Source organism: Callithrix jacchus, chromosome 18 (assembly GCF_049354715.1).
Source record: "Callithrix jacchus isolate 240 chromosome 18, calJac240_pri, whole genome shotgun sequence".
NCBI classification, from domain to species: Eukaryota; Metazoa; Chordata; class Mammalia; order Primates; family Cebidae; genus Callithrix; species Callithrix jacchus.
The window spans coordinates 8,725,421-8,734,367 of NC_133519.1; the positions used below are offsets into that span (position 1 = coordinate 8,725,421).

An 8,947-nucleotide genomic window follows, 5' to 3' on the forward strand; every position below is an offset into this window, starting at 1 on the left:
GATAAATAAAATCCTTCATGAAAAAGCGACTGCTGAGAGATTTCATCACCACCAGGCCTGCCTTACAAGAGTTCCTGAAGAAAGCACTAAACATGGGAGTGAGCAACTAGTACCAGCCACTGCAAAAATATATCAAATGGTAAAGAACAATGATGCAGTGAAGAAACTTCATCAACTAATGAGCAAAACAACAAGCTAGTATCAAAATGGCAGGATGAAATTCACATGTAATAATATTAACCTTAAATGAAAATGATCTAAATGCCCCAATCAAAAGACACAGACTGGTAAACTGGATAAAAAGCCAAACCCATTGTTGTACTGTATTCGGGAGACCTATGTCACATGCAAAGACACACAGAGACTCAAAATAAAGGGACGGAAGAAGATTGACCAAGCAAATGGAGAGCACCCACACAAAAACAAACCCGGGGTTGCAATCCTAGTCTCTGAAAAAAAACAGACTTTAAACCAATAAAGATCAAAAGAGACAAAGGAGGGCATTACATAATGACAAAAGGATCAATGCAATAAGAAGAGCTAACTATCCTAAATATCTATGCACCCAATACAGGAGCACCCAGATACATAAAGCAAGTTCTTAATGACCTACAAAAAGACTTAGATTCCCACACAATAATAGTGGGAGACTAACACTCCACTGTCAATATTAGATCAATGAGGCAGAAAATTAACATGGATATCCAGGACCTGAAATCAGACCTGGTCCAAGTGGACCTAATAGACATCTACAGAATCTCTACCCCAAATCCACAGAATATTCTTCTCAGCACCACACAGCACTTACTCTAAAATTGACCACATAATTGGAAGTAAATCACTCCTAAACAAATGCAAAAGAATGGAAATCATAACAATCTCTCAGAGCACAGTGCAATCAAATTAGAACTCAGGATTAAGAAACACACTCAAGGGACAACTCACGGCGGTGGCGGCGGCGGCGGCGGCGGCGGCAGCTGCTAGGGCGCGGTGCGCTGGTGACTGAGCCCCGAGCCTGGCGGAGGGTGTGCGCCGAGCCCCGGCCCGGCCCGGCCCCCGCGTGCCTCCCAGGCTCCGCACCCCTGATGCTGCGTGGGTGCTGAGCCCGCTCCGGCCGGGACGATGGTGAAGTATTTCCTGGGCCAGAGCTTGCTCCGGAGTTCCTGGGACCAAGTGTTCGCCGCCTTCTGGCAGCGGTACCCAAATCCCTATAGCAAACATGTCTTGACGGAAGACATAGTACACCGGGAGGTGACCCCTGACCAGAAACTGCTGTCCAGGCGACTCCTGACCAAGACCAACAGGATGCCTCGCTGGGCCGAGCGACTGTTTCCTGCCAATGTTGCTCACTCGGTGTACATCCTGGAGGACTCTACTGTGGACCCACAGAATCAGACCATGACCACCTTCACCTGGAACATCAACCACGCCAGGCTGATGGTGGTGGAGGAACGATGTGTTTACTGTGTGAACTCTGACGACAGTGGCTGGACCGAAATCCGCCTTGAAGCCTGGGTCTCCTCTAGCTTATTTGGCGTCTCCAGAGCTGTCCAGGAATTTGGTCTTGCCCGGTTCAAAAGCAACGTGACCAAGACTATGAAGGGTTTTGAATATATCTTGGCGAAGCTGCAAAGTGAGGCCCCTTCCAAAACACTTGTTGAGACAGCCAAGGAAGCCAAGGAGAAGGCAAAGGAGACGGCACTGGCAGCTACAGAGAAGGCCAAGGACCTCGCCAGCAAGGCGGCCACCAAGAAGCAGCAGCAGCAGCAGCAGCAGTTTGTGTAGCCAGCCCCCCACCACGACAGCACCCCAGACAGCTTGGCTTAGCCCCTCTACCCTCCCTCCATTGTACTATATCATTAAAAATCAACTTCCAGCCCTATCTACTGTCTGGGTGGTAGGTTGAGGGTATCCAGTTTGGCATCCACAGTACACTAGGCACATTATCCAGTCTGAGCCAGTTCTGCTTATTTTCCCATTGGGCAGCTGAGGACCCAAGCACACAGGTGCGGTGACTTGCCTCAGGCCCCAGGTAGCCTGCAGGTGAACTGGCGATAAATGCTAGACTGGAAGCCCCACAAGGGCAGGGCTCTTGGTTTTGTTCTCTGATGTGTCTCAAGTACCTGGAAAAGTATCTAGCACATAATAGGCACTCAATAAATACTTGTTGAATTCAAAAAAAAAAAAAAAAGACACTCAAAACTGCACAATTACCTGGAAACTGAACAACCTGTTCCTGAATGACTACTGAATAAATAATGAAATGAAGGCAGAAATAAAGATGTACTTTGAAACCAATGAGAAAGAAGACACAATGTACCTGCATCTACGGGACACATTTAAAGCAGTGTCTAGAGAGAAATTTATAGCACTAAATACCCACGTGAGAAGGAGGGAAAGATCTAAAATCAACTCACCATTGCCACTATTAAAAAAACTAGAGGAGCAAGATCAAACAAACTCAAGAGCTAGCAGAATACAAGAAATAACTGAGATCAGAGCAGAACTGAAGGAGATAGAGACACAAAAAACCCTTCAAAAAATCAATAAATCCAGGAGGCGTTTTTTTTAAAAGATCAACAAAATAGATAGATGATTAGCCAAACTTATTAAAAAGAAAAGAGAGAAGATTCAAATAGATGCAATAAAAAATGATAAAGGGAATATCACCGATTCCACAGAAACACAAACTACCATCAGAAATTACTACAAACACCTCTATGCACATAAATCAGTAAATCTAGAAGAAATGGATAAATTCCTGGCCACTTACACCCTCCCAAGACTAAACCAGGAAGAAGTTGATTCCCTGAATAGACCAATAAAAAGGTCTAAAGCTGAGACCTTTTTATTGTCCAGGTACAGACAGGTTCACAGCTGAATTCTACCAGATATACAAAGAGGAGCTGGTACCAATCCTTCTGAAACTATTCCAAACAACAACAAAAAAGGGAAACCTCCCAACACCATCCTGATACCAAAACCTGGCAGATACACAACTAAAAAAAGAAAATTTCAGGACAATATGGCTGAGGCAGGAGAATTGCTTGAACCCGGGAGGCGGAGGTTGCAGTGAGCCGACATTGTGCCACTGCACTCCAGCCTGGTGCCTGGTGACAAAGTGAGACTCTGTCTCAAAAAAAATTTTTTTTCAATAAATTCCTGGCAAACAGATTGCAGCAGTCCATCAAAAAGCTTATCCATCATGATCAAGTAGGCTTCATCCAGGGGATGCAAGGCTAGTTCAACATATGCAAATCTGTAAATGTAATCCATTACACAAACAGAACCAAAGACAAAAAACACATGATTATCTCAACAGATGCAGAAAAGGCCTTCAACAAAATTCAACAGCACTTTATGCTAAAAACTTACAATAAACTAGGCATCAATGGATCATATCTCAAAATAATATAAGCTATTTATGACAAACCCACAGCCATTATCATAGTGAATGGGCAAAAAGTGGAAGCATTCCCTTTGAAAATTGGCACTAGACAAGGGTGCCCTCTCTCACCATTCCTATTCAACATAGTATTGAAAGTTTTAGCCAGAGCAATCAGGTGAGAAAAAGAAATAAAGGATATTCAATTAGGAAGAGAGGAAGCCAGATTGTCTCTATTTGCAGATGACATGATTGTATATTTAGAAGACCCCATTGTATATTTAGAAGACCCCATTGTCTCAGCCCAAAATCTCCTGAAACTAAGCAACTACAGCAAAGTCTCAGGATACAAAATCAATGTGCAAAAGCCACAAGCATTCCCAAACACCAATAACAGACAAACAGAAATCCAAATCAAGACTGAACTCCCATTCACAATTGCCACAAAGAGAATAAAATACCTATGAATTCAACTAACAAAGGACGTAAAGGACCTGTTCAAGGAGAATTACAAACCACTGCTCAAGGAAGTAAGAGAGGACACAAACAGATGGAAATACATTCCAAGCTCATGGTTAGGAAGAATCAAAATTGTGAATATGGTCATACTACCTAAACTAATTTATAGATTCAGTGCTATCCCCATCAAGCTACCATCAACCTTCTTCACAGAACTGAAGAAGAAAAAAACACCTTAAACTTCATATGAAACCAAAAAAGAGCCCACATAGCCAAGACAATCCTAAGAAAAAAGAACAAAGCTGGAGGCATCAGGCTGTATGACTTCAAACTATACTCCAAGGCTACAGCAATCAAAACAGCATGGTACTGGTGCCAAAACAGATATAGGCCAGTGGAACAGAACAGAGGCCTCAGAAGTAACACCACACATCTACAACCATCTGATCTTTGACAAACCTGACAAAAGCAAGCAATAGGGAAACAATACCCTGTTTAATAAATGGTGTTGGGAAAACTGGCTAGCCATGTGCAGAAAGGAGAGAATATCTATGACTCTGAATCACTGAACTCTAGAACATCTTCAAAAGGTTTCATCTGATTGTGTCAGGCTCATGAAGGAAAATGTATTTTTTATTATCTTAAAGTCATAGTTGAATATTTCTTTAGGTTTTTTTTAGGTTGCATAAAATTAATTGTTACTCAAGCAATTCATGGAATTACTGACTGATTTCAATTTTAGGAAATTTTCTTTAATGAGACCATGTTTTTAAACTCTCCTTAAAAGATCAATATCATTAAAATGGGCACACTGTCCAAAGCAATATACACATTCAGTGCCACTCCTATCAAAATACCAATGCCATTTTTTTACAGGATCAGAAATTTACTATTCTAAAACTTATACAGAACCACAAAAGAACTTGAAAAGATAAAGCAATCCTAAGCCAAAAGAATAAAGCCCAAGGCATCACATTATCCAACTTCAAACTATAATACAAGGCTACAGTAATGCAAACAGCCTGGCACTGGTACAAAAATAGGTCAATGAAACAGAATGGAAAACCCAGAAATAAAGCCACACAGCTACAATGATCTGATCTTTGACAAAATCAACAAAAATAAACGATGGGAAAAGGCCTTATTTAGTAAGTGGTGCTAGCCGTTTGCAGGAGAATAAAGCTGGACCCCTATCTTTCACCACCTATAAAAATTAACTTAAAGTTTACTAAAGATAAAAATGTAAGACCTCAAATTATAAGGATCCTGGAAGAAAACCTAGGAAATATCCTTCTTGACATCAACTTTGGCAAAGAATTTTTGGCTAAATCCCCGAAAGCAGTGGAAACAAAACAGAAATTGACAAGTGGGACCTAATAAACTAAAGAGCTTCTGCATAGCAAAAGAAACTATCAATAGAGTAAAAAGACAACCTACAGAATGAGACAAAAATTTACAAAATATGCATCTAACAAAAGCCTAATACCCAGAATGCAAGGAACTTAAATCAACCAGCCAAACACAAATAATCCAATTTAAAAATGAGCAAAGGACATGATCAGACACTTCTCAAAAGAAGACATACAGGCCTCCGGTGATCACAGCCTCTGGGACCAGGGTCGCTCGGTCCGTGCTCCGCCTCGCCATGACTTCCTACAGCTATCGCCAGTCGTCCACGTCGTCCTTCGGGGGCCTGGGCGGCGGCCCCGTGCGTTTTGGGCCGGGTGTCGCCTTTCGCGCACCTAGCATACACTGGGGCTCCGGCGGCCGCGGCGTGTCCGTGTCCACCACTCGCTTCGTGTCCTCGTCCTCCTCGGGGGGCTACGGCGGCGGCTATGGCGGCATCCTGGCCACTTCCGACGGGCTGCTGGCGGGCAACGAGAAGCTCACCATGCAGAACCTCAACGACCGCCTGGCCTCCTACCTGGACAAGGTGCGCGCCCTGGAGGCGGCCAACGGCGAGCTGGAGGTGAAGATCCGCGACTGGTACCAGAAGCAGGGGCCCGGGCCCTCCCGCGACTACAGCCACTACTACAAGACCAACCAGGACCTGCGGGACCAGATTCTTGGTGCCACCATTGAGAACTCCAGGATTGTCCTGCAGATTGACAATGCCCGTCTGGCTGCAGATGACTTCCGAACCAAGTTTGAGACGGAGCAGGCTTTGCGCGTGAGCGTGGAGGCCGACATCAACGGCTGCGCAAGGTGCTGGATGAGCTGACCCTGGCCAGGACTGACCTGGAAATGCAGATTGAAGGGCTGAAGGAAGAGCTGGCCTACCTGAAGAAGAACCATGAGGAGGAACTCAGTGTGCTGAGGGGCCAAGTGGGAGGCCAGGTCAGTGTGGAGGTGGATTCAGCTCCAGGCACCGATCTCGCCAAGATCCTGAGTGACATGCGAAGCCAATATGAGGTCATGGCCGAGCAGAACCGGAAGGATGCTGAAGCCTGGTTCACCAGCCGGACTGAAGAACTGAACCGGGAGGTCGCTGTCCACAGAGAGCAGCTCCAGATGAGCAACACCGAGGTCAGTGACCTGCGGCGCACCCTCCAGGGTCTTGAGATTGAGCTGCAGTCACAGCTGAGCATGAAAGCCGGCTTGGAAGGCACACTGGCAGAAACGGAGGCGCGCTTTGGAGCCCAGCTGGCGGAGATCCAGGCGCGGATCAGTGGTATTGTAGCCCAGCTGGGCGATGTGCGGGCTGATAGTGAGCGGCAGAATCAGGAGTACCATCGGCTCTTGGACGTCAAGTCGCGGCTGGAGCAGGAGATCGCCACCTACCGGAGCCTGCTGGAGGGCCGGGAAGATCGCTACAACAACCTGTCTGCCTCCAAGGTCCTCTGAGAAGGCAGCAGGCCCGGGGCTTCTGTTGTCCTTTGGAGGGTGTCTCCTGGGTGAGGCGATGGGAAGGAAGGGACCCTTATCCCCGGCACGTCCCTTGACCTGCCAATAAAATTTTATGGTTCAAGGGAAAAAAAAAAAAAAGAAGACATTCAAACTGCCAGCATATAAACAAAATGCTCATCATCACTGTATCATCAGAGAAACGCAAATCAAAACCACATTGAGATACTGTCATACTAGTCAAGAATGGTGATGTTTTTTTAAAGTCAAAAACTAACAGATGCTGGCAAGCTGAGGAGAAAAGGAAACATTTATACACTGTTGGTGGGAATGCAAGTTAGTTCAGCCACTGTGGAAAGGAGTTTGGTGATCTTTCAGAGAACTACCATTCGACCCAGCTATCCCATTAGTCTGTATATACCCAAAAGAAAAATAAATAGTTCTACAAAAAAGACACATGCATTCATACGTTCATCACAACGCTATTCACAATAGCGAAGACACAGAATCAACCTCGGTGCCCATCAATGGTAAAAGAAAATGTGGTCCATATACAACATAGAATAGTACACAGCCACACAACAAAGAAACAACCTTGCTTTTTACAGCAAATTGGATGCAGCTGGAGGCCATTATCCTAAGCAAATATACGTAAGAAGAGAAAACTGAACACTGCATGTTGTTGCTTCTAAGTGGAGACGAAACGCTGCGTCCGCACACACAAAGATGTGAATAATAGACACTGAGGACCACGAGAAGCGGGAGGGAGGAAAAGTGGCCCGGGGTGACCAACTCCCTACTGGGTACTATGCTCATCATCTGGATGACAGGATTATCCTTCTAAACCTCAGCATCATGCAACATATTCATGTAACAAGTCCTTTAAATCGAAAATAAAAGTCAAAAAAACAAAAATTAAATAAAATGTCCTAATATTTTTATTGAAGATAAACATGATTAACGTTATCTAATGTTATTTTACTAAGTGTACATAACGTCTTTTCGGTTTCTGAAATATAAATGGTATTATAAAATACACACCAAAAATGTATACTTCTATGCCAAGTATGAAGAGATATATATATATATTTACTTTTAATATCTATACAGTATTATATGGATATGCCATAATTTTTATATCCAACCTTCTAATGTGTGGAAATATTGAGATTCTTTCATATTTTCTTTTCTAGGCAAAAAAATGTTAATGTGTGTTTTTATACTTATTTCCTTAGGATAAAGTTTTTAACATTATTCACATAATTAATACCATTAAGTTATTGCCTAAATGGCCAAATTGCCATTTAGAAAGATTATGACAGTTTGAAACCATAAAAACATGCAATAATTTTATTATTCACAATTCTCTAATTTTTGCCAATTTAGGATAAAAATCATATCTAATTTGTTTAATTTATACCTTTTTAATGCTGTGTGAATATTTTTCCTAAATTAGGAAATTTGCTTATCTTCTTTAATATCTTTTCTTGTCCTAATTAATTTTTGTATGGCAAAAATAAATATTTATTCTATTGACTTAGAAGGAAAGCATATAAATATTAATACTCTAAATTATGGTCATAGTTTTGCAAATATGTTTTCCTTTTATTTTGCTATTTTAAAACAATTTCTGTTTATTCATTATTTTTGGTGACTTTTAATGTATGGATGATTTTGGTCAGAGTTAATTTGCATGTAGTTAAGTAAAGAGGTTTTTTTTACATTTTTTCCTTTGATTTTATAGTTAAAAATTCTCTGAAAAAAATATGTATCCACATATATTTTTCTAGTTAGTAATTGTAAGATTTTTCTTTTTCTTGTGTTGAAATAATGCTTAGAAACTCATTTAAAAACACAAAATAGCTCATTATTTTATGTTCTTCCATACTAGAAATACATGAACATATACGTACATACATGCATATATTCATGTTTCTCTATGTGTGCATATATTCAGCTTTCACGCATGACAAACCTTAATTTGTTTCTAAATTTTTAATATCTTATAGAAATTTTTCTTAGCTTTATATATGTATAATTTATATACCAATAAATATACACTCATTTTATTATGTTCTAAATATTGAACTTTTTTCACCTAACGATACCTGTTGGGCATTTTTCTATGTGAATGCATAGGACACTAATTGTTTTTGGTGACTGTACACACAGGCATCATCTAGCAATGGGAATAGTCTCTGTGAAATGCATAGTTAGGCAACGTCATCATTGTATAAACATCCTAGAGTGTACCTACAC

The 8,947-nt window shown here is 41.9% G+C and overlaps 2 pseudogenes across 1 annotated transcript; both read left to right on the top strand.

Annotated features, from left to right (window-relative positions):
* The first annotated feature begins 1,020 nt into the window (after nt 1-1,020).
* Nucleotides 1,021-2,191, top strand: LOC144580143 (PRELI domain-containing protein 1, mitochondrial pseudogene; annotated as a pseudogene). The gene has a single exon (XR_013529183.1). The product of XR_013529183.1 is annotated as a PRELI domain-containing protein 1, mitochondrial pseudogene (transcript).
* Nucleotides 2,192-5,431: 3,240 nt separating this feature from the next.
* On the top strand, nt 5,432-6,761 carry LOC144580142 (keratin, type I cytoskeletal 19 pseudogene; annotated as a pseudogene).
* The last annotated feature ends 2,186 nt before the right edge of the window (nt 6,762-8,947 follow it).